The sequence below is a fragment of the Taeniopygia guttata genome, chromosome 13, assembly GCF_048771995.1.
Source record: "Taeniopygia guttata chromosome 13, bTaeGut7.mat, whole genome shotgun sequence".
In the NCBI taxonomy this organism is placed as follows: Eukaryota; Metazoa; Chordata; class Aves; order Passeriformes; family Estrildidae; genus Taeniopygia; species Taeniopygia guttata.
Genome location: NC_133038.1, coordinates 536442 through 559094, shown reverse-complemented (window position 1 = coordinate 559094; position 22653 = coordinate 536442). Strand labels below are relative to the sequence as shown.

The following is a 22653-nucleotide window of genomic DNA, read 5'->3' as shown; positions in this document are numbered from 1 at the left end:
CTTTCAGGGCAGCTCATCCAGCAAAGGCTCCTGGAGGCTGAGCTGCAGAGAACAGCAGGGGAGATGCCTCGCTCCCTAAACAATTAGCAAAATGACTGAAAACAAAAAACTGAACAAGGTGGCTCCTCAGGGGAGAGAAGTGCCTGGCAGCATCTCCAAAACCTGCTTTGTAGCTAACAAGACAGTGTCTTCTGATTTAATTAATATCATGAAAGGAAACCAATGATGCTATGTGTTCTGTGAAACATCAGCTTAGGGACCACTCGGAAAATGCCATCAGTGTGGGAAAAGCAGCATTTGGGCTCTCATCAGCTTGGATGGCACCCTGTGTGCGGGTGTCACCTGCCCTTGCCTCAGGGGAAAAGCACTAATAAAGCTGTCTCTCTAGCTATGTACCACTTGAGTTTTTTTAAGGGCAAGAAAACCTAATGCACATTAAAGAATGTCATTTACATAATAAAATCCCTGCAGGATTGAAATAGCATAATTTAAATTAAAACAAAAACATGTAAACTTAACATTCTGAGGTTTTGGTTAGTAAAGACCTGCAGGTGTAATCCTGGCATGGTGTTCATTCCTCTTGGGATGAGAGAAGAGAGCTGTGCAGCAGGGTCAAAGGCAGCCCTGATGGGGGACTAGAGGACAGGAGAGGGCTCTGCACACCCAGGACCCACTGTGGCCACCCCAGAGCCCACCTGCAGCTTGAGGAGCAATTTTGTCAGTGTCCTCATCAATGGTCAGTGCTATGCACTCCATCAGGCAAGCTTCCTGCAGATGAAGTAAAATGGGATACCAGCCAAATGGTTTAAACCTCCTCAGGAGAGCACAGAAACTGAACAATGCTCCTTCAAAAGAGCAGAGGAGCTGCTTTTCTGTCTCCCAAAGACACTGAGCTACCCCAGCAGTCCACAGCTGGTCCCTCTCCCCAGCACAGCCCCTGCATGGTGTCAGGAGGAGTCTCAAAATTGTAATTTAGGTCTGAGCATAAGTTCATGGGGTTCATTCATGACCATTAAGTAATTCATGGTGTTCTAATGACAAACACACCGAACAAACGTAGAGAACTAATTAGTAGAAGTGACAGTATGATTTAATGTAATTGCAATATAAAGTAGGGCAAATAGGGATGCAAAGATCAGAGACAGTTATTTTGCATCAACCTTTAGATAATATCAGTTCATAAAAATACTTCAGCATTTAAAATCAGAGTGGTTCAAACATCTACATTACGTAGCTCCCACTGAACTTCTGGGGGAGTGCTTATTTTAAAACATGTAGTAGTTTCCTCTATCAGATAGGAAACTAAGAGCTAGCACTCTACAGGTGATTACTCGCCTTCAGTTTAAGCATTTTTGTGGTTGGTATTAATCACTTCCTTGCACCAGAGCACATATAAGAGGCAGGCAGCAGGCAGATTAGCCAGTCCAAGGAGGGAAGCACAGCCCCTTTGCCACTATGTTATGCCTGCTTGGGGTCATGCTGTCAGTGCTGTGCTTGGTGTCCCCTGCACCACACAGCACAGGCAGAGCCTGCCCTGACAACGCCCTCTTCAAGGAAACCATTGATGTTCTACGGGACCTAAGATCTAAGGTTGGTCCATTTTCTCTGTGCCCCGTGTCTGACTTTCTGTGCTAGCAAAGAACCTGCTAATGTGATTTCTACCAATCTCTTCCAGGCCAGAAGTGAAATCGTGCCTCTGGTAAGATCTCTCTGTGGTTCATTTTGCAATGCTGTGGGCTTGTGGGGTGGCTAGCTGCTTTTTGAGATGGAGGGGGAAAGCAGATGTTGTTATAGACCATTCAGGATGCTCTTATGCTCTTAAGTCAGGTCTTAGATGGTAGTCAAGTCACCCTTTTGGATTTTTGTGAGCACCATGGTGGGGTTATGTGTGCTGAGAGATCACGAGCAGGGCTCTGCTCCCTCCAGAGTTATCAAAGAAAGATGTCCCCGAAACACCAGCGCTCAGGGCTCTGCCCTCACTACAGTGGTGCAGAACAGCTGGCTCCCAGACAGCACTGGTTATCTCTCTTTTCACAGGTAGATAATCAGAACTGTCTTCCAGAGTCAGGTGGAGACAGGTACCTTACTGCCAGTGGAAAGTGGGAAACGGCTGTTTCCCTGCCTTTTGGGGAAAAAATACCCATGCAGTTAGAGACCAATGCCAGCAGTGGCAGTGTGGGGAAGCTCAGGAGAGGCAAAGCCCAGATAGCAGTGCTGGAGATTAAAGATTGTCCTAAGAACCACTGCCTTCCCATGCCTGAGTCAACTAAGAAGGCAATAAAAATATAAATGACGCCCAGTCTTACGTAGTTCCACCTCCACAGACTCACTCTGTGACTTGATTTGTGAAGGTAACATCACCCTTCAGCAAAAGTAAAACACTGGATTTCACAATTGCTCCTCTACTCTATAGATTATTATATCATTTTATAATAATTATTATGTAATTTTGGCCTCAAATTGTGCAAGATTATTTGTCATAGCAGGCATTTTGATTGCCTTATCATGAAGCAATCTGTGCCAGGAATACAGTACAGAAAAGACAAAACTACTAAACTTTGTTATTCCAGAACAACATGATGGAGACAGGAGGGAATGCAGCCACCTATCTGGAACGATTTATTGCAGCCCTAAAAAACAGCAAAGAAAGGGTGGAGCAGAGACACATAATTCTGAAACTGAAGATGATCCAGGCTTATGGAGAGTCCTGCACTGGGTGGATGGTATGTCCGGGCTGATTCCCTGCTCGCTGTCTCCTCCTGCTCTAGAGGAGCACGAAGGACTGTGTGGTGCTTCCTGGCTGCACTGGGAACAGTGTCTGGCCAAAGCACCCACTGCCTCCTGCTCGTGTGCCAACGGGAGCAGCTTCCAGCCAGCAGCTGGCACTTGGCCCCAGCGCCTCCTCTGCTCTGGTCACCTCTTCCCAATGTTTCCTTGCTAAGACAAAGCCCATCACCAAGTGGAGATGCCCTGGTGCAGGTGGGGACTGGAGCCCTGGCTGAGAAACAGCTGCACAAGGTGCACCACGTAACGCATTTCTCAGCCATTCAAAGCCCAATATCTTCCTGAGACCCTCTGTGGTCTTAAAATTAATTACTCAGGATAAAAAAACCTAGTCAGAGAACAGAATGCAACTTACATGTCCTGATTCTTTTCACTCCTCTCCTTTCAGTCTGCCCTCAAGGAACATCACTGGAACGCAGTGGAAGATTATGATTTTTTCGATAATTTGGACTATTTATTAAGGTTCCTGGCTCACAATGCCCTTCCAGAATAAACAAACTAAGCTTCAAGGAGTTCAAGGCACCTGTCCAGATTGCTAGAAGACCTGAGCTTAGCAGGAGGATACTTCTTCAAGCAGTGCTATTGGGAGCTGTTATTTATTTGTATCTTTATTATTATTTATTCTATTTATTCTATTTATTTAGAGAAACTTCAAATTATTTATTTTGACAATGAAGAAATACAACAATTATTTGTTTTAGAAGAGTTGCTCTGGGGATCCAGTTTGGGGGTTGATGTCACACTATTTCTCTTATGTGCTGCTCCAAGCCACAGCCCCAGGGCTCGGGTCTGCATCACCCAAGTGCTCTGAGAGCCACAAGGCCAACCTGTGGGACAGAGCCATCCATGTCACTCAGCGCCTCCACTCCCCTCTAGGAGGCTGAGGCACTTTCAGTCTTCTAAAAGAATGCACTTTTTCAAATTATACCTAAATACTTATTTTAACTGAAGACTCTTATTATGCCACAAATGCGGTGACAACAATTTTAAAATGTTAAACATATGAAGTGAAAATTGTGTAAGTATGTCTGTTCTCATTACAAATGTGTGCGGCTGGCACAGCACTTGTACCTTTTTTATGTTTAAGTACTTGGGAAACTTGTATGCAGAACTCTATGAAATGTACCCAAACTCTAACAGAATCTATGCAAAATAAATTTCCTGCACAAAGGTAGAACTGGCAGTTTTTCTTTTGTGGCACATATAACACAAACACACAGACATTATAAAAGTATATTGCATTATATATAATATATATAAATTATGTAGTATGATATATATGTTTTAGATATAAAATATCTAGCTGGCATAATATTTTATATATTATCTATAGAATAAATGTTGTAATATAAACATAAATGTATATTTATGCTAATGTAAGGAACACTATCAAAAAATAATTTTGATTGATTGACTCAATGTCTCCTACCAGTGAGATCTAGACAGTGTCAGCAGGGTATTATATTCAGAAATTTTAAAGTTTATTATAAAGGCTACAAATGAATGATAAAAAATTGTGTAGAGAACCATCATTCTTAGGTCTTGATACCATCTAATACCACTAGTGTTTTCAAATTTGGGTAAAAGTAGCACTGAAATAGTGTGTCAGGATTTAGTTCCTTTCTTTGCTTTCACTTTACGACAGAGATCTCCCTCTAGCATCTCCTTTTTTCCATCCAGTTGCAGATTCTGATCTCAGGAAAATTCACCCATACAGAAGAAAGCAAAATGTAGCTGACAGGAAAAAAAAAATCCTTTTTGGGGCTTTGATGGGGAAAGTAAAGGGACATCAGGGTTGTTGGACACACATCTTCTCCCCTGAGCAATCCAAACCTAGCCCATCATATTGATGTACTTTTTCAGGCATCACTGAGCACATACAAAGAATTTCCCTAAAATACATGATTCATGAAGAATTTAGCAGAGAGCAATGGCTGTGCAAGTCATGGTGTGCCTGTGGGATACCCCAAACACCACATTATCTGCAGGAAAAGGCAGGTTGAAGAGGCAGGGAATCTGCACTCTGGAGAAAACCACACTGGAATCTGCAGGATTCCTTAAGGCAACCCACGTTTGAAAAATCAGCCAATTTCTGTAACAACACCTGAAGAGGAGTTTCTTGAGTGTGGGGGAAGAAAGAAACAGTAGTCACTGTATGAACAGGATAAAAAACCACAACCCAACAATAGGTTCAGTCATTATCTCTCTGCCACCCCAAAACAGTCAGGAATAAAATATGAACCAATACCTACAAAAATACAGAATGCAAAAAACAAAGGTTTGACATTTTTAGTGGCTTTAGGTCAGAGCAGCTCACCCTGTGAGGGGGCGAGAGGGCAGGAGGAAGGTGACCCTGGGTACGTCCGTGCCTTGGGCTGGAGCTGGTAACTCCTGTAATGACAGGACTCACAAAGGAACATTCTAGCCCCATCACCCCCAGCCTGGCACACACCCTGCTGAAAAGCTGCTCTGAAAGGGCCGGTACTGACCTCCAGCTCAAAGGCTGAAAGCTCTCTGGGCAGCAGGAGCACAATCCTACACAGAGTGCAACGCTGCTCTCTCCTTTGGGACTGGGTGCAGAGAGGAATAGTTAATCTTCTAAGGAGCGAAAGGGCCGTGATCCTGTGGGATGAGAGCGGAAAGCATAGAAAAAGATTGCTCCCAAAGAAAGTTTTACATTTTTTTAGCAGAAATCTTCTGAGGGGGAGGCAAAGCAATGGGCCAGGACTAACTACTGGGAAATGCTGTGGATTTTGGTCATGGTGAGGAGGGAAGATCGAAAAATGGTGGGACACTGGAGCAGGCTGTCCTGAGAAACTGGGGGTGCCCCATCCCTGGAAGTGCCCAGGGGCAGGTTGGATGGGGCTTGGAGCAACCTGGGATAATGAAAGGTGTCCCTGCCATGGCAGGGGACTGGGACTAAGCCAGCTTTAAGGTCACTTCCGACCCAAACTATTCTGCGATTCTATGAGCCTGCAATAATGTTTCCCTTAGAACGGCCTGGAGAACAGCAGACACACCTGCTCCCAGAGCAATCATTTGCTCAACTACAAATACACTTATTTATCACCATTATTCATCTGCCCCAGGCGACCGCTCGGTTTGGGATGCGCGGCAGAGCGGGCAGCCCGTGCCGGCAGAGCTGTGCCGAGCCGGGGCAGGAGTTTGTGCCCAGAAGGTGCCGGTGCGGTGCTGTGCGATGCGGTGCGGTGCTGTGCGATGCGGTGCTGTGCGGTGCTGTGCGGTGCTGTGCTGTGCGGGGCTGTGCGGTGCTGTGCGGGGCTGTGCGGTGCTGTGCGGCGCTGTGCGGGGCTGTGCGATGCGGTGCGGGGCTGTGCGGTGCTGTGCGGAGCTGTGCGGGGCTGTGCGGGGCTGTGCGGGGCGGTGCGGTGCTGTGCTGTGCGGTGCTGTGCTGTGCGGTGCGGTGCTGTGCGGTGCTGTGCGGTGCTGTGCGGTGCTGTGCGGTGCGGGGCTGTGCGGGGCTGTGCGGGGCTGTGCGGGGCTGTGCGGGGCTGTGCGGTGCTGTGCGGGGCTGTGCGGTGCGGTGCTGTGCGGTGCTGTGCTGTGCGGTGCTGTGCGGTGCGGTGCGGTGCTGTGCGGGGCTGTGCGGTGCTGTGCGGTGCTGTGCGGTGCGGGGCTGTGCGGGGCTGTGCGGGGCTGTGCGGGACTGTGCGTGCTGTGCGGTGCCGTGCGGGGCTGTGCGGGGCTGTGCTGTGCGGTGCTGTGCGGGGCTGTGCGGGGCTGTGCGGGGCTGTGCGATGCGGTGCTGTGCGGTGCTGTGCTGTGCGGTGCTGTGCGGGGCGGTGCTGTGCTGTGCGGGGCTGTGCGGGGCTGTGCGGTGCGGTGCGGTGCGGTGCGGGGCTGTGCGGTGCTGTGCGGGGCTGTGCGGTGCGGGGCGGTGCGGGGCGGTGCGGGGCGGTGCTGTGCGGGGCTGTGCGGGGCTGTGCGGGGCTGTGCGGGGCTGTGCGGGGCTGTGCTGTGCGGTGCGGGGCGGTGCGGGGCTGTGCGGGGCTGTGCGGGGCTGTGCGGTGCGGGGCGGTGCGGTGCGGGGCGGTGCTGTGCGGGGCGGTGCTGTGCGGGGCTGTGCGGGGCTGTGCTGTGCGGGGCTGTGCGGTGCGGGGCTGTGCGGGGCGGGGCTGTGCGGTGCTGTGCTGTGCGGGGCTGTGCTGTGCGGGGCTGTGCTGTGCGGGGCTGTGCGGGGCTGTGCTGTGCGCTGGCCCCGCTGCTCTCTAGGTGGCAGCCCCGGCCCGCGCTCCGCACCCAAAAAAAAAGCGCTGCGGGCGAGTCACTCGCTCCGGTTTTTCATCATCTTTTCTCGATATTACTCTAAAGAGCTCAGCAGTGTCACAGAAAGGTGAAGGAAGATTTCAGAAGGAGCTATTTTCTGAACGAGCCGGAAAAAGGGCTTGTGTGCCTCAGTTCCCCCGCAGCGCCCAAGCCCACTGACAAGGCATCCCCCAGGTGTGCAACTGTCAGACTTCAATGTCAAATATTTTTCACCACTTTGAGAAATCTGGTGTTCTGATTGTTTATCCCAGCTTCTCAAAACTCCCTGTCCCAACGCCCTTGAAACTCTTCAGCTGGTAAAAAACATGAGCACTCCTGTTCAGAGTGGTTTTGGCATATAAAACATGTTTTTATAAAAATCTATCAGTCAAAAGGGTTTAATAAAGCACAGCAGATTTTCACATCCCATACAGAAAGAGTTGAAAGGAAAACAGCTCTGTCAGGCTCCACAGCTCCTAAGAGAAGGCTGGATTTGAGCAGGAGTCAGTGCAGGCATGAGGGCTGGGCACTGACACCTGGCCAGATTCACCCTGTGCCAGGGAGCTGCTCTGAGCATGAGCCCTCTGATAACACCTTGCTACTTCTCTCCAGCAGCTTCAGAGCTATTTGACACTTAATCAGAGCATGTCTGCCAGGTAGGTATGTATTAATAGGAGTGACACTGTTCCAAAGGTATCTGGTACAAAAATGATTCCATAAATGGGTTTAGAAGGTGTCACACACGGCTTCACGTCTGGTGGGTCTGGCTACTAAATCCTTGTATACAGCAAGGTGGTGGCTGAACCTCTCACCCACCACCTCCCCTGGAGCAAATGACCCAGACAGAAGTGGGAGAAGGTAAAGTAGAGTGTCCTTCCCTGATTTCTTCCACCTCCAGGGGTGAGGAGCAAAATGGGCTTCCTTGTGTTACCAACAGATACTGAAACTCACACAGGAGAAAGTACAAAGACATTATTTACATGTTTTGCATTTTTTGGTGTGCCAATTTAAAGATTTAAACTTTGATCTTGGTAACTCATTTTAATCTATTCTACCTCAGGCTGTCAGGTGAAAAGAGATGCCCAAAGCTACTTGGTCTTGCAATAGCCTAACTAGGAAATGAGGGGGCCAGGACAACAACAGACCAATTGATACTAAAATGTTGCCCTTTGAGAGAATGATTCAGTCTTCTCATCAGAGAGCTGAACCAAAGCAGTGTTGGAAAGTACATCCACTACGACCATTTCCTAAGTGGTTTTTGCTACAAGAACCATTCCCATAGCAATGTAAATAACTTACCCAGTTTGCAAAGCAGTGAATAACGTGGCCGTTGTTAACATGTGGATTTATTTTCATAGTAGGGACAACCCAAAAGGTACCAAGACAAAGACTTTAGAACATCATCCAGTCTCAAATATCCATATTATTAGTAGTAGTATTGTTGTTATTATTATTATTTAGAAGACTATCCAGAAGGAAACATATCCCTGACTCAACACAAAATTTCCCTAATCAAATCTGGAAAACCCCATCCACCCACTTTGTGCTTTGTCAGACATTTTATATGAAATTACATATCTTAAAATCAAATATAGACTTAGAATAGAAACTGGCCTATATGGGAAATATTTAGGAGACACCCTAATACCTACTGGCCCCAAGCTGACAGGGATATTGGCAAAGCTTGGTGCTCCTGCTGGGAGCTTGGCTCTTCCCTCACCCTTCCCAAAGAGCACTTGCCAGCACATTGCTTCTGGCACTGAACAAGGAGCTCCTCCAAGCTCTCTGCTGGAGCCAGGGCTGTTCCTGAGCACAGAACAAGGTGAGGCAGCCCAGGTGTCCTGGGGAAGGTTACAAAACCCCCCACTGCACTGCCAGGCATGGTTGGCACCAATGCTGATGATGAGTGATTTCCCTTTCTTTGGTGGCCAGAAATAACTTCATACTCAGAGCTATCTTGATGACACTTCCTTTGATTGGCTGCAACATTAATTGCTACCTAGCATAGAACAAATTACTCTTTTTTTGTCTTTAGAGTGCATTGCCCTCCTGTGGGACGCTGGGGTCCCACCCCAAAGCACCCTGACACACCACCATACAATGTGGCACTGTCCTTGCAGCCCCTCCTGTCACTTACTAACCATGTCCCCATGTAAATAACCTCATTACCTTTGGGAAGGGTTACATAAGGGCCCAAATATCATTAATGAAGAAGAAAACATTCCCTGTACCATGAGAAGGAAAAGCTGCAGTTGCCACCCAAGACTGTAGCTTTGAACAGCATTATCATACAAATTAATTATGCCAGGGTAAAATCTAGCTCTCACAATTACAATGAACAAACAGCCAATTGTTTTCAGGCCAAAGAGACGATATTCGCTCTAGAAAAGCAGTCAGATTTGCAAGGCTGTTGCACATGTCTGTGCCACTCCAAGTCACACTGCAGGGATGTAGATGATTAATTAGATCCTATGGACTCCATCTTTAGCTGATTTAGCACCAGAGGTGCTGAAATTGTAGAACTGCAAAAATTTACAGCAACATAAGATGTAGTCTTTTCTGACAGAAGCAATCCCTTTCATGGTTGATTTACTACAAGTTCCCTCAGATATTTTCCTTCATAGGACAAAGGAGAATGGCTTCAAATTGACAGGGGAGGGTTAGGTTGGATGTTAGGAAGACATTCTTCCCTGTGAGGGTGGTGAGGCCCTGGCACAGGTTGCCCAGAGAAGTTGTGGCTGCCCCATCCCTGGAAGGGTCCAAGTTCAGGCTGGATGGGGCTCTGACAAACCTGTCTAGTGGAAGACGTCCCTGGCCATGGCAGGAGGTTGGAACAAGATGAGCTTTAACGTCCTTCCAGCCCTAACCATTCTATGATTTCATGATTATTCTGTTATTCTTTTACAATATTCATGCCCTTACACATCACTTTTTCTTGCATTAAAGCATTCATTGCTCTGAAGTTAGAGGCTTTAGGAAATTTACCAGAACTTGAATCATAAAAGTTTCTCATATCTGATATGCTGATAATTCACCTGCTCACGCTGTAGTTGTTGTCTGATTTGAACGATTTATGAATGAGATAAGATAGCAATCACATCCGCATCTACTCATCTTCTCTATATAAGCCAGCTTTGTATCTGCCAAGAGAGAAGAGCTTGAATTCAAAGCCCTTTTCAGATAACGGGTCAAGCTCCAAATTAAGACCTTTAAAATGCATCCTCACATATTCTTGCTATTATTGAGTTCTGGAGTGTCCAGTTACTTTCTCCCTCAGAAGGAAATGCCTCGTCTGTTGAACGAGACTAAATACTCACTAGTTGATGAAATGCTTTGTTTGCTTAAGGCTGAAAATGGACTCATAACAGTAAGTAATTTCCCCGCTTCCCTCACACCAGATTTACTTTTTGAGATGATTTCCAGTTTGTACTAAGAAGATTTCTATTGTTTCCAGAAGAAATTCTCCATACCGCTCCACGTAAAGGTAAGAACCTGTTGCTTCCCTTCTATTATTTTCAGTTAGAGTCTCCAAAGGGAACTTGGAGTGTAACCTCTGGCATAGCAAGTCTGAGGACATTTAAAGCAAACTGTAATTGTTGCAGATGTAAGTGGTGTCCCAAAATACTGATGCAATGACCTATCTTTAAAAGATTATGAGAGCCTGGCTACTAACCATTTTAATTGCTCCTAAAGATAATCATGCCACAACTCAATTTTTATCAGTTCTTTTTAATATTTTTCCAGAGAAATTTCTGTTGTGATTGCAAAGTCTGGTCTTCAAAGGACAGGGAATATAAAGAAAATATTTAAAGTAGCTCCCTCTAAGTGTCCTATTTCCAAAGCAAAGACAAAATTAATCACTCTCTGACTTAGATGGAATCCAATCAAATTCCCAAAGTGGTCACATCCTCCACTGACAGAAACTGCACACTTTTTATTTCAAAATTTCCAGCAATGATAGTTATGAAAACTGTCCTTTTAACACTTCTGGCAAGAAGGAAGGAAAGAGGAAATCCTAAAAAGAATGAAAGACGTTTAGATTTACAGAGAAAAATGGCATATTCAATATTATTTATTAACAGTTCTTTTAAGAAATAAAAGCTTTCTTATTGCACTAGAACACTATATATTTTCCTTTTTTCTCCTAGAAACTAAGCTGTGCACATAAGAACACTGAAATATTTATTCACGAACTAAAAAGGATTCACGAAAGACAATGCATGAGAAGAGTGGAGAAAGATATGGAGAAGCTAGAAAGAAACTGCGATGTTTTAGAGGTAAGTCTCTACTATTTGTTTGAGTTTCAAACTTTTTCTTGTTGTTATCCATTTATCTAGGGTTTTAAAAACCAGGTGATTCTCACATTTCATCAAAGAAATTATCACTAATTTTTAATTTTGAATGAGCTACAGCCCTAGGGAAGGATACCAAACTTCCTCTCCCATGCACAAATTAATTCTTATGGAGACCATATCAATATGGCTCAGTTGGTCCAGCAGCAATGAAGATTATCTATTAGATGCAATTAATAATGACTTGTACAGCTTGTCTTTCATTAAGAACAAGGCAATTAATAGCAGAAAAACCAGATCAGAAATACTACAGAGAAAAATTCAGATTTTGAATCCAAAAGAGAGAAAGAGAAATTAGGGGATAAAAAAATTGGGTTTGCACAGACCAGTGGCTAAATTTCCAACAATAACTGAATTTAGGTAATCCCCTACAACAGAGAAGCAGGCTTTAGGAAGAAAACCACATAAGCATCAATTTTCTATCGACTGTAGCTGCAGAATAAGCCATGTCTAAGTTTGTCATACAACCAACAAGTGATCCACACTGCTGCAGCTGGGAGCGTGCTGGGACCCAGCCAGTGTCCCTCACAGTCCCCAGGATTTGGTATTGTGAGAGAAATGGTTTTGACTTTCTTCCAGATTGGCAGATGACTCCTCTGCCCTCCCAAATCAACACAGAAAAATCTGCAGTACTGTGAAAGTCAAAGAGAAATAGCTAATGACTAACAACCTCTAAGAATTGTGTGAAATGGTTTTGGGGGTGTGAAGGACGGCATCCTCCACCCCGGTGAGCTGAGACAGAATGTGCAGCATCTGTACTCATGCATCAGTACCTCCTTTTTCTCCTAGAAATCTTCGCTCAATGACAACAGCTGCTTAAAAAAGGCAAATTCTGGTTTCTCAAAATTTAAAGAGAGTCTGGAAGACTTCTTGAGATGGGTCAATGGGAAGCTGGACTGCAGGAATGTTGGGAGAAGCGAGTTGGGTTTGTACCTGGATGGTGAATGCAGCTGCCATGACTCCTGGAAATCCCACAGAGGCTTGGGCTAGGGAAGAGCTGCCCAGGCAGAGAGGGGCTGGCTGGGAAGGGGAGGGGAGATATGGCTGTTACAGAGTCTTTATTAATTAATGCAAATCTTCCGATGCTAATTAATGTTAAATTTTGACGGCTAATGCAAGGAGGGAATTAAAACTGTACACAGCAATTAAAACATATAACAAGTATGGCCAAGTGTCATCATTTATTTTGTGCAGTTATCAAATGTGAAGTTTCTTACGTCACTAGAGTTTTATGGTATAAGGATATACCATAGGCTTATATCACGTGTGTGGGGACTGCACAAAAGGAACAGAAAACCAAACACAGACCAGGAGATCCAGCACAACCCCCAGGAGGGTTGAAGACACCCAACAGCCACTGTTCCACGTAATTTAAACCTAAGCACAAAATTCATGCTTCTAGTTTCCCCTGATTTACAATGAGCTTTAACATGAACCTAACTGAATAAACCTTGAGGTTCAATATGCTGCTGCTGCAGCGTCTTTTCCTAGTGCGCTGAACAGACTTTGCTTTGAATTTTCCACTTTTTTTCAGTATGCAGAATTTGTAAGGTTATGACTAGATCCAAACTGGTGCTGAATCTCATGCCATAAGAAGACACTGAGCATGATATACCTTGCACAAGACCTCACACAGCTCTGTGTAAGTCAATACAAACTGGATGCCAAATGCCGATTTTCTGCTACATATCTGTGTTTCTGGAAAAAGTCTTAGGCAGAGACTTAAATAGAAGAGTTTTTAAAAATGCAGACTATCTCAAGGTAGTGATTAAGGCCAATTCTAGTCATGGCAATACCAGTACTCCTGGTCTGCAGTAACAACAGATAGAAAAGGTCATGGATGATGTGTCTCCCAAGGGCTGCCGATACCTGTTCCCATGAGATTCAGAGGCATCAGAGGTTTAAAGGGTTTTGTCCACACAGTTAGAAAAGATGGAGGAATCCAGACTTCTCCAAGTACAGACAGAACTACAATTTGCCATAAAATTGAGCCAAAAGACAACTGGCTTGTATAATAACAAATCTAGCCAACATCAGTTAAAAATCCATGGCTCTTCTAAGCACAGAAAAAGGCTGGACCCAAATTTGAAACTCCTGTGATAAAACATAATGGAGTCATTAGTTGATTTTCTAACTCTGAAATATGACAGATATCTGTTTGCTACATGAATCTTACCTTGGTGCTTAGACCTTTACTACTGCTGAACACGCTTTACCACTCCCACCAGCCTATCTAAGGTTGGTGAGTTTTGGACAAGGAATGGTCACTATCCAATTGATTAAAGTCACTAATAACCATGGAAATTCCTTGTTAGGGCAGTGTAATTCCTCACAGATTTAAACCTTGTAATTCATACAGATACACAGGTCAGAAGGTTTGCACCATTTCCCATCATGTTAATGATCCATGTCTGAATCATTAACCAATATCCAATCTAGACTGGACCATCAGAAATAATTTTTGCAGCCGATGAAATAGTGGTAAGAGGAAGAAAGAGACACAGTATTTATAAGGCATGTGGAGAAAAACATCCATTATACTCAGCAAGCCCTGAACCATCGGGCATCTCCAGGTTAACACAGTGATGGGGTGGTACAGGTCTTGCTGTAGCTCTCTGCATCTTTTTGCATCCTGGGCAAGATAAGCACTTTGGAAACCCCCCCAACACAGAGAACATTGAAAACAGAAACAAAGTTATAAAGCTCAATGACTATGAAAACCTCTGAGATGCCAAGATCTGAGTTGCAGCAGGGTTCTGTAGGGCCATGTTCACAGAGCCATGTGAAGGATGAGTTTCTGGGGTTGTGTGAGAAAGGATGGGACCTACGCAAAGAAACAAACCCGCTGAACTGCTGTCCTGAAATTCCTCACAGCACATACAGTAAATGCAACCAACTGCTGGCCTTCCTCTCAGAGCAGCTGCTGAGTAATACATGAATTTACTCATGTATGCAGCCTCACCTCAACTGCCAGAGGACCTTGAAAAATATTAGAAGATACCCAGTTTAAAAGTGGTTTGTTTTAAGCCTAGTGTCTTTCTTTCTCAAAGTCATCGTTTAATGTTATGGATCTGTGATCTCACCTTCACCTTGGGGTTTTCCTCACGGGCATGCAGCTCCTGCCCCTGCCCAAGCATTTCAAAGCACAGCTCAGTTTAAAAAACTGAAAGAAATTGAAGAGCACTCTGTTCAGTTTCATGAACTCTAGAGATGACCAAAGTGCTCCTGTTCAACCCTGTGAGAAATAAAAAGTCAGCCCACAATATTTTCTGGAGCTGGCCTTTTTCAAACACACCCTAAGGGTTTCACAAAACCCCACAGAATAAGAGATACTGCACCAGTCAGTGTTTGAACTGGGATGGTAAACAGAAGAATCACAGTATTATTGGGAAGGTATTTATTCTGCAGGAGTCCATGATTTTTAGGACCTCTTGCCAGAGAACATCTTTTTATTACTGCCTGTGGTGAGGTTGGCTGAGATACAGTTGGGTTTTCCTGCTGAGCACCTACCTACTCCAGCAGCTCCTCCAAGATTTAACCTTAATGCAATTCAGTTTAATTTTTAAATCCTGAGCATTACATTTGGGCTTAGTATTCCACCAACCTGATCAGAAAATCCTGTAGCACTCCCAGCATGACTCATATTTGGTTTTTTAAGTCCATAAAGAGAGAGGAAAAAACCCCTACTCACCTACTCACTCTTACTATACCCACTCTTAAATTTAGGTCACTCCTCCTGTATAAATGTTTATTTTTCCATACATCTACTTGCAGCTCTTGCACCAAGGAAATGCAGAAAAGGAAACCAGATTACAATTAAACTCTGACCTTTCAAACTGGGTAGGCAGCAGCAGAATTTTCCTCACTACCTTTACGAATGCATTTATCTTGCATGTTTCCTACACACATATGTTGCCCTCTCACATAAGTCCTCAAGGTCAAAGCCATGCTCAGTTATTCCTCTTGTTTTGCAACATGAAGCAACCAAGTAAAGCTTATAAACAAACATTAAAAATAATAAACCAGCATCCTGGTGTTTTTTCAGGTATCAGAGTATGTATAATGATAACAACCAAACCTGGGCAAAGCTTTAAAAATACTCTGATGAAGCCTACACCTAATACAAATAAAGTCAAGAAGACACATAATTTAGGAAGATTCCTGATATTATCCATCAGTGTGAAGTTATGAGAGGATTCAAACAAGTTTAACCCACAGAATTTGACCCAAAGGAAACATGGACAGATAATTTCAGCACGTAAATTCTTCCCATGACTTTATCAGAGTACGGAAATAAACCAGGCACTGAAGCTACAGTACCTGCTTACCACAGCTGAAATACTTAAAACTCTTTTTTTTGTGTCTTAAGATACAAAGAACTGTTAGCCACATCCTTGAGTCACAAATGCTGTGAGCGGACAAAGAATATAATCTTATTAAAAGAAACCATAGCCTTCAATAACAATAATAAAACTAACTACAGGACATAATGGAAAATAATTTTAAAAGCTCATATTAAAAAAGTCAGTGGAAGAAATGGCAAGTATTAAATAATTTGTTTGAGCTAACAGCACATCAGCAATCCATAAACTATAAGTCTGATTATCATTGACTGTAACCTTATGTTAAAGGTATAAAAGAATTAATTTCCCAAAGACCTACAGAAACCCCATCTGATTCTGGTCAGAAACAATCCTGAACCAACCCTAATTCTCTATACACAATTTCCTAAGTTATTTGAATCTTCATCCAGACTTTGAAACTTCTCAAGTGCAATGCACTAAATACTCCCAAAGGCAATGGAAAAAAAAAGAAATCTGGATGTAATGTTCTTGGCAGCAGCACAATCTGTGTTCTAATAACTTCCATAAGCACTGAGCTCACATGTCTTGAAGCCTATTCACATGCAAAGACTCTTAATTTTTATTACTTGCAATTAAATATTTCTTCTCTGCCCTCACAACAGGATCTAAACTTAGGGTGCAGGACAAAATGCTGGAGGGACCCGAGTGCACTTTTAACCACCTACCATGAACAAACACCAGAAAGAATGGGAAAGCCCCATCTCTGCCTCCCCCTGCTATCTGTAACAGCATCATCCCTATTCTCTCTCCTGATTTGAGCAATCCTGCCTGCAGAGAAACAAGAGGCACATCCCATCCACCTCCTACTGAGTCAGCATGGATCCACTCTACAAAAACCCAGACATGCTAGCCTTGAAAAGCCACAGCTCCCCCAGAACCTGCTGGCAAATGCAAACGTATCACCAAAATGGTTGCTCTTCCTGAACTTAAATGTTACTTTCAAAAAATCACATATTTCAAATAAATTGTGGGAAAAATACAACAGCTAGAGCCAGAGGTACAAATAATTTTTCAGATGGCCAGAAGACTACTGGACTTATCTGGAAATTTCCAAAGTACACCACAAGAATAAGCTTACCTTATTGCTTGCTTTTTCTTGCCAAGGTGTTACTCAGAACAGTTATCTGTGATCATTGACAGCATCTAATGGAAGAGGTTTAAAAGGGGTCTTAGCTTTACAAAAGTTATAAAGGAAGGTAGAAAATAAAAGAGAAAGACGTGTGATAGACTGAGACCTCCCTCCCTGAGATGGAGGGGTGAGATAAGGCTGTGGTTGATGTGGTGGGAGCTGAGCACAGGCAGTGGTCATCACTGCACCCCCACTTCCTGCCCCATCCAGAATTCATTCCCCAAAAGCACATAAACCAAAATTAAAATGAGCTTACTTCATTTTTTGACTTGAATGGAGTGCTGTGGGAAGGTTGGGGATGGATAACCCTGGATGAAGTACCCTGCATCCCAGGCATGGGTGCTGCCTCCCCAGACCACACAGCTGAGAGCAGGGGATGTCGCTGCAGTGTCCACCTGGCTCCCATCCTCCGCCAGGCTGTGAATGCAGGGCAGGCTCAGGCCCACAGTGCCAGGTCTGGTTTGCAGAGTGGCAATCCAATCCAGCAGGAAGTATAACATGATTTCCCGGAGCTCAAATGAGCTTCTCATTCAGTGATCTCACTGGGATTTAAATCAATCATCAGAAACCTCCTTTATCCCGTTGTTACTCACTAAGCCTCTCAGTTCTAGAGAATACATCCCTACCAAGCAGCTCTTCTGCCAGTGTGGCTTTCCCGTTACAGCAGCTCCTCTTCAGTTAAGTGAAAAAGCATTAAAACACAAAGCTGAGCACTAACCAGTAGCCCCGGGGCCAGCAGGATCCATTTGCAAGGCAGTTGAAGCTCTAGTCGATCACGTTAACAATGCCCATAGCAGGCAGTCACACACCTGGAGGTGATGGTCAGGTGGAAAGCTTTACCCACGACTGATACTTGCAGAAGCTGCACAGCTGCTCCCCCTTAAAACACCACCACCATCAGAGCCAGCTTTAACAAGCACCAGGCTGGCTCCCAGCAGTTTGTGGGGGTGCTGTTTCACACCTGGGGCAGATCTCTGTTGCGCTAACAAAACAACAGCTCTCAATAGTAAAATTTCACTTTAATTTCCACCCCATTTTTTAATGAAATATTAGTTCCAGTTCTTATGTGTAAACCCTGGCCTGGCTTAGAAACAGAGCTACCAGCCTGCAGCAAACAGCAGGACTGGGAAAGGACAGGACCAAGCTCTTGGAGGAGAGCAGAGCTTCCTCTGTCAGCCCCGTGGGAAGCTCCTTCTCCATCCGCTGTCCCTCTGCACCACACCACTGTCTCTGAATTATTTACTTATGTCAGAAAGGTTAAAAATTGTTTTGTCAATAACAAACCAAGCCAACCACAGGGTCCACATGGCAGGTTAACAGTGCTCTCAAACAAGTTAGACTCCTGAGGCTCCACTCTGCCTTGCTGAATAAGAGGTCCCAGGTGTGCTTCTACTGCAAAGTGCCTCAGATCCCACCCACATCCTCTTCAGCTCAGGGAAACCCCACTGGAGTTATAAAAGCTTCTGGAAGTGTAAAATACCCTGTATTTACTCCAGGTAACATGTTAAGGAAACAAGGTCACTTGTTTCTCCTGCCCCTCTCCAAAGGAGAACTTACTGCAAGAACAAGCATCAACTTACTGTGTAGACTGAGCACAACTATTTGATACTTTGTCTTGTTCTGTGGAAAATAACTTTTTTCAGTTTTTGAATCCACAACAATCACTCTGTCCTTTCACACAGCTGTGGCTTGGGGCCACCATGACAAGCTGGCCACTGCTCCCACTGCCAAGCACTGCTCAGGCTCCTCAAAGGCACTTAAGGGATTAGCAACACCCACAAGTGAGAATTCAGCATTTTATTTAAGAGGAGTTTGTTTTAATGTCACTTGGCATATTTTTAATTTTTTTTGGTTTCTTGGTTTTCTGGTTTTGTTTGGGGTTTTTTAAAATAAATATGCTTTTAATAAAGGAAAGTTGGTTTCTAGGAAAAAATTCAGTCCTGGAGTGGCCAAGCAGTTGGATAGATGATTGCTGCAGGTCCCTTCCAGCTGAATGATTCCATTAATTTCTCCCTCCCAAGCTCCAAATGCTCCTTCTCACACTATTCTGGTTGCTCTGGCCAGCAGCTGGCCCAGCTGTGCAGGATCAGCCTCCCAGGTCCCCGCACAGCTCTCGAGCCATGCTCGCAGCTACGTGGCAGCCTGAGCACGAGCTGGTGGCACATGCAGAGGACAAGCAGGGGACACCTCAAGGGTGGCCTTGGAGCCAGCCATGGTCAAAGGGAAATGTTCAACAGTGCTGTCTTTGAAGAATTTCCCAAGTTATTATTTCCCATAGGATTAAATCCGAACTGCAAACTCATTGTATCTTTACAAACAGAATTTGGATAAGGTCTAGTGTGCAGCTAAAGGGGGCTGTTATGCATCAATAGCTCAGGAAGTTTTTCTGATAACACAAGCCTGGCTGGGTAAATCCTTTCTAATAACCTTTTGGCTGCAGCAAAATGTTACCTCATCTCTCACACCTGCAAGAACCGGACTTGGCTGCATATTAGCAGGGTGACATCCTGCAGGCTGGGGACAGCACAGCCAGTGACTGCCTCCATCCTGCAGGCACGGGTGAACACATTTTGCAGTGTTTCTCCCACCAAAATACATATGTGGGGGCAAAGTGAGAGCTGAGAGGAGAGCATGACTAAATTAACACGTTTTAGGAAGTGACAGCCTAAGGCCACAGATGGTATTAAGGCTCACAGATTCCCATACCTCACTGAGTCAGAAACATTTCACTTGTCTGCACCTACTCAAAGCAGAGGAAATCAGTGCACAAACAAGCAAAATCATACTGTAGCAGGAAGATGTGAGCTCTCACTGCCAGCCTGCCCGGGTGCAGCAGCAGTGGCTGCTCCCTTCACAGAGGGCTCAGTGATGCCAGGGGCTGCTGCACACCTGGAGTGCAGGTGGGTAATGCTCACAGCTGACTGCAGCTGCCACTCCCATACCAAAACCACACATCTGCTCCAGAGCCAGAGGAAGGAGCCCCATGGACTCAATTCATCTTCTGTGGAAGTTGGAGTAAGTGCCAGGATCAGCCAGCTCCTCTTCCAGGCGATGAATCACTTGGAGACTTTGTCCAGGTCTACAAATGGATGTGGCCACAGGATTGCTGAACCTCGGTGGGTGGGTCACTCCATTCCAGCCCAGAGAAGCAGAGAAAACTTAGAAAGTTCATCAGGTCTTATCAGGTCAGATGTGATACATCAATCTTCCATCACCTTTGCAGAGATGGACACTGACAGCAGTATCCTCCGGAGCCATAAGGAACGATGAAGTGCCCAATGTCCTGAACACCCAGCAGTCACACAGGGGGACGTTGGTGCCCACCCAGCTCTCTCCTGTATTGGTGCTCACCCAGCTCTCTCAGGTATCATTTTACATCCCCCCCAGCTGCAGGAGCTCCCGTGGGGAATCACTGCCCCGCTCTCGGCTCTGTGCTCTTGGCCACTGCTGCTGTGCTTTGTTTGCCTTCTTACACACACACACACACCAGTAAAGAACTGCTACTGCTTTCCCATGTCTTTGCCTGAAAGCCCCTTAATCTCAGTTATAATAATTTAGAGGGAAAAGGGTCACATTTTCAATTCCAAGGGAGGTTCCTGCCTTCCTTGGCAGACATCTATCCTTTAAATCAGGATGTGAGGTCTGCTTTTTTTGACCCAAATCTTGATGTAAAACCCCTGACAGAGTACATTTCTAGCCCAAAACAACATACTGCCAAACAGCTTCACCCATACTGTCCTTGGCCAGCAAACACCAGATACACAGCTGCTTTTGGTCGCTGGGCTGCACAAAGATCCACAGCAGAACACACTGTAGGGGGGTACTGAACCTGAGCTACAAGCTACAGCCATGGGGCTGCCCACCAGCACATCACATCCCTGCAGCTGCCACTGCCCATCTGCCCCAGCAGCTGGGAACTCAAAGTGCAGCCAGGCTCCTTTCTTTCTCTCCTTGCCCCAGCAAAGAGTGTGCTGGGTCACACTCTGGTTACACATCTTTACACAGCAAGGTGCTGCTAGGAGAGCTCAGGGCACCATTACCCCAGTTTCCCTACATGTTGCTCATAGAGCTGAGAGGCCTTAGAGCATGAGAGAAAAACAGATTTTAATGAAAAATAATTCTTACTCTTTGAGTTTTAACCCAGCTGATCCTAACATCAAGTGAGTGGTTTGGTTTTATCCTTGACTTTCTCTCAAGGCCTCATCAGGAATTTCAGAAGAAGCATCCTTATGTGCAAGCTCAAGCCAAGGGCTTCTCTGAAAGCTGGAGAACACCTGGGGGGCATTTCTCCCAGGGCTTCACAAACAAAGTCTATCTTTGGGGAAATCTTTACCAAGCACAGGTAAGTTTTGGGCATGAAGAGCCTGGCTTTAATGACAGGTCACCTGCTGTGCTGAGCCACCCCAACACCATCTCAGGGTGCAGGAAGAACAGAAAGGAGACAGAATAGGGAATATAATGTGACAGACTACACAAATATGCTTGGGAAGGTACTGAATCTCAAAAGCCACATACGCTCTTTTCTTTCAAACTATTATATTTATTATCTATTACTCTTCAGATCAGATTAGCAGTAAGCAAATCCTGCATACAGCACCAAAAGCAGCTTGGCATTCAAGCAGTTCTGCATCCACACTCACTGCCTCCTACTTTAGACGGGAGCAAGGTCAAAGAAAATTAAGCAGACAGAATAGGATTTTTCTGAGAGAAAACAAGCAAGTAAAGTTATCTTTACAAGTTCAGTATGATAACACACAGTCAACAATGTCATTTCCCAGCCAAATATGCTATTTCAGAAGTGGGATGTGCAGTTTTTGGCCAGAGTCCTGATGTGAACCTTATCTGTCAACATACCACGTCGACAAAGTCTGAGTAGGCTCCTCTTCCTTCCCCTGAAACCCAGAGTGCTCCAGCCAGAGACTGTGGCTTTGGCTCATCATCACTTCATATCTGCAAGACTGTCGTTCATATGTTGAATACTTTGTTATAAAGCAAAACTCTTTATTTCCCAAGTTTATGTTATGCTGAGACATTTTACTAAGAAAACTAGAGGTCAACAATGAGATATTCTGAACAGCCAGCCAGCAACCACAAAATTCATGGCAAGCAAAGGAGAGCCCTGAGAGATTAGAGAGGAGTTGTTGAGCTCTGCTGTGCTGGGTCTTCAAAGCTTTTAGGAAAAAAATATTGCAGTTTCTATAGCTACCTGCACTAAGTATTCACACAAAGCTTAGTCACAAGTGTAGATTCTCACTTCAGCATTATTAACAACTTGAGCTCAGCAAGTCTGTCCGGACAATTCAAGACCTCTTTGTTCAATCAGTTGTGCATGTTTAACAGAAAAATTAAAGCTTTAGCAAGTACAGGTGCATGTTGCATCTAAATGAAGCAATAACCCTCAAATTCATCAATTCTTTACATATAAAATACAAGAGCACATGAAGATGCATTGCTGAGCCACACTGCTTTAATACTGATAGAATAAATTGATGACATGTATTATATCCGAGATTTAAAACTCTCCTATGCTAGGAGTCTCTCCCAAGAGGACAGCAGGGGAATTGCTTTAACCCTGCCCAACCCCTGTTTTAAGCCTTACCTCTCTCAGTCTTTGCACAGCACAGGGCAATGCAGAAGCACAAAGCAAACCAGCCTTGGTCATATGACCACACTGACTGCAAGTGGATGTTTCAGTGCCATTGAAATTTCTTTCACTTTCTCAAGGCAGCTCCATGCATTGGTACATTAACTGTTGCCC

General features: G+C 44.9%; 1 long non-coding RNA gene across 1 annotated transcript; it reads left to right on the top strand.

The window, feature by feature from the left end:
- Positions 1-10213: 10213 nt before the first annotated feature.
- On the top strand, positions 10214-12558 carry LOC140685021 (uncharacterized). The gene is made up of 4 exons (XR_012058145.1): positions 10214-10417; positions 10505-10534; positions 11199-11327; positions 12192-12558. It is a non-coding gene; the product is annotated as an uncharacterized lncRNA (long non-coding RNA).
- Positions 12559-22653: the final 10095 nt, after the last annotated feature.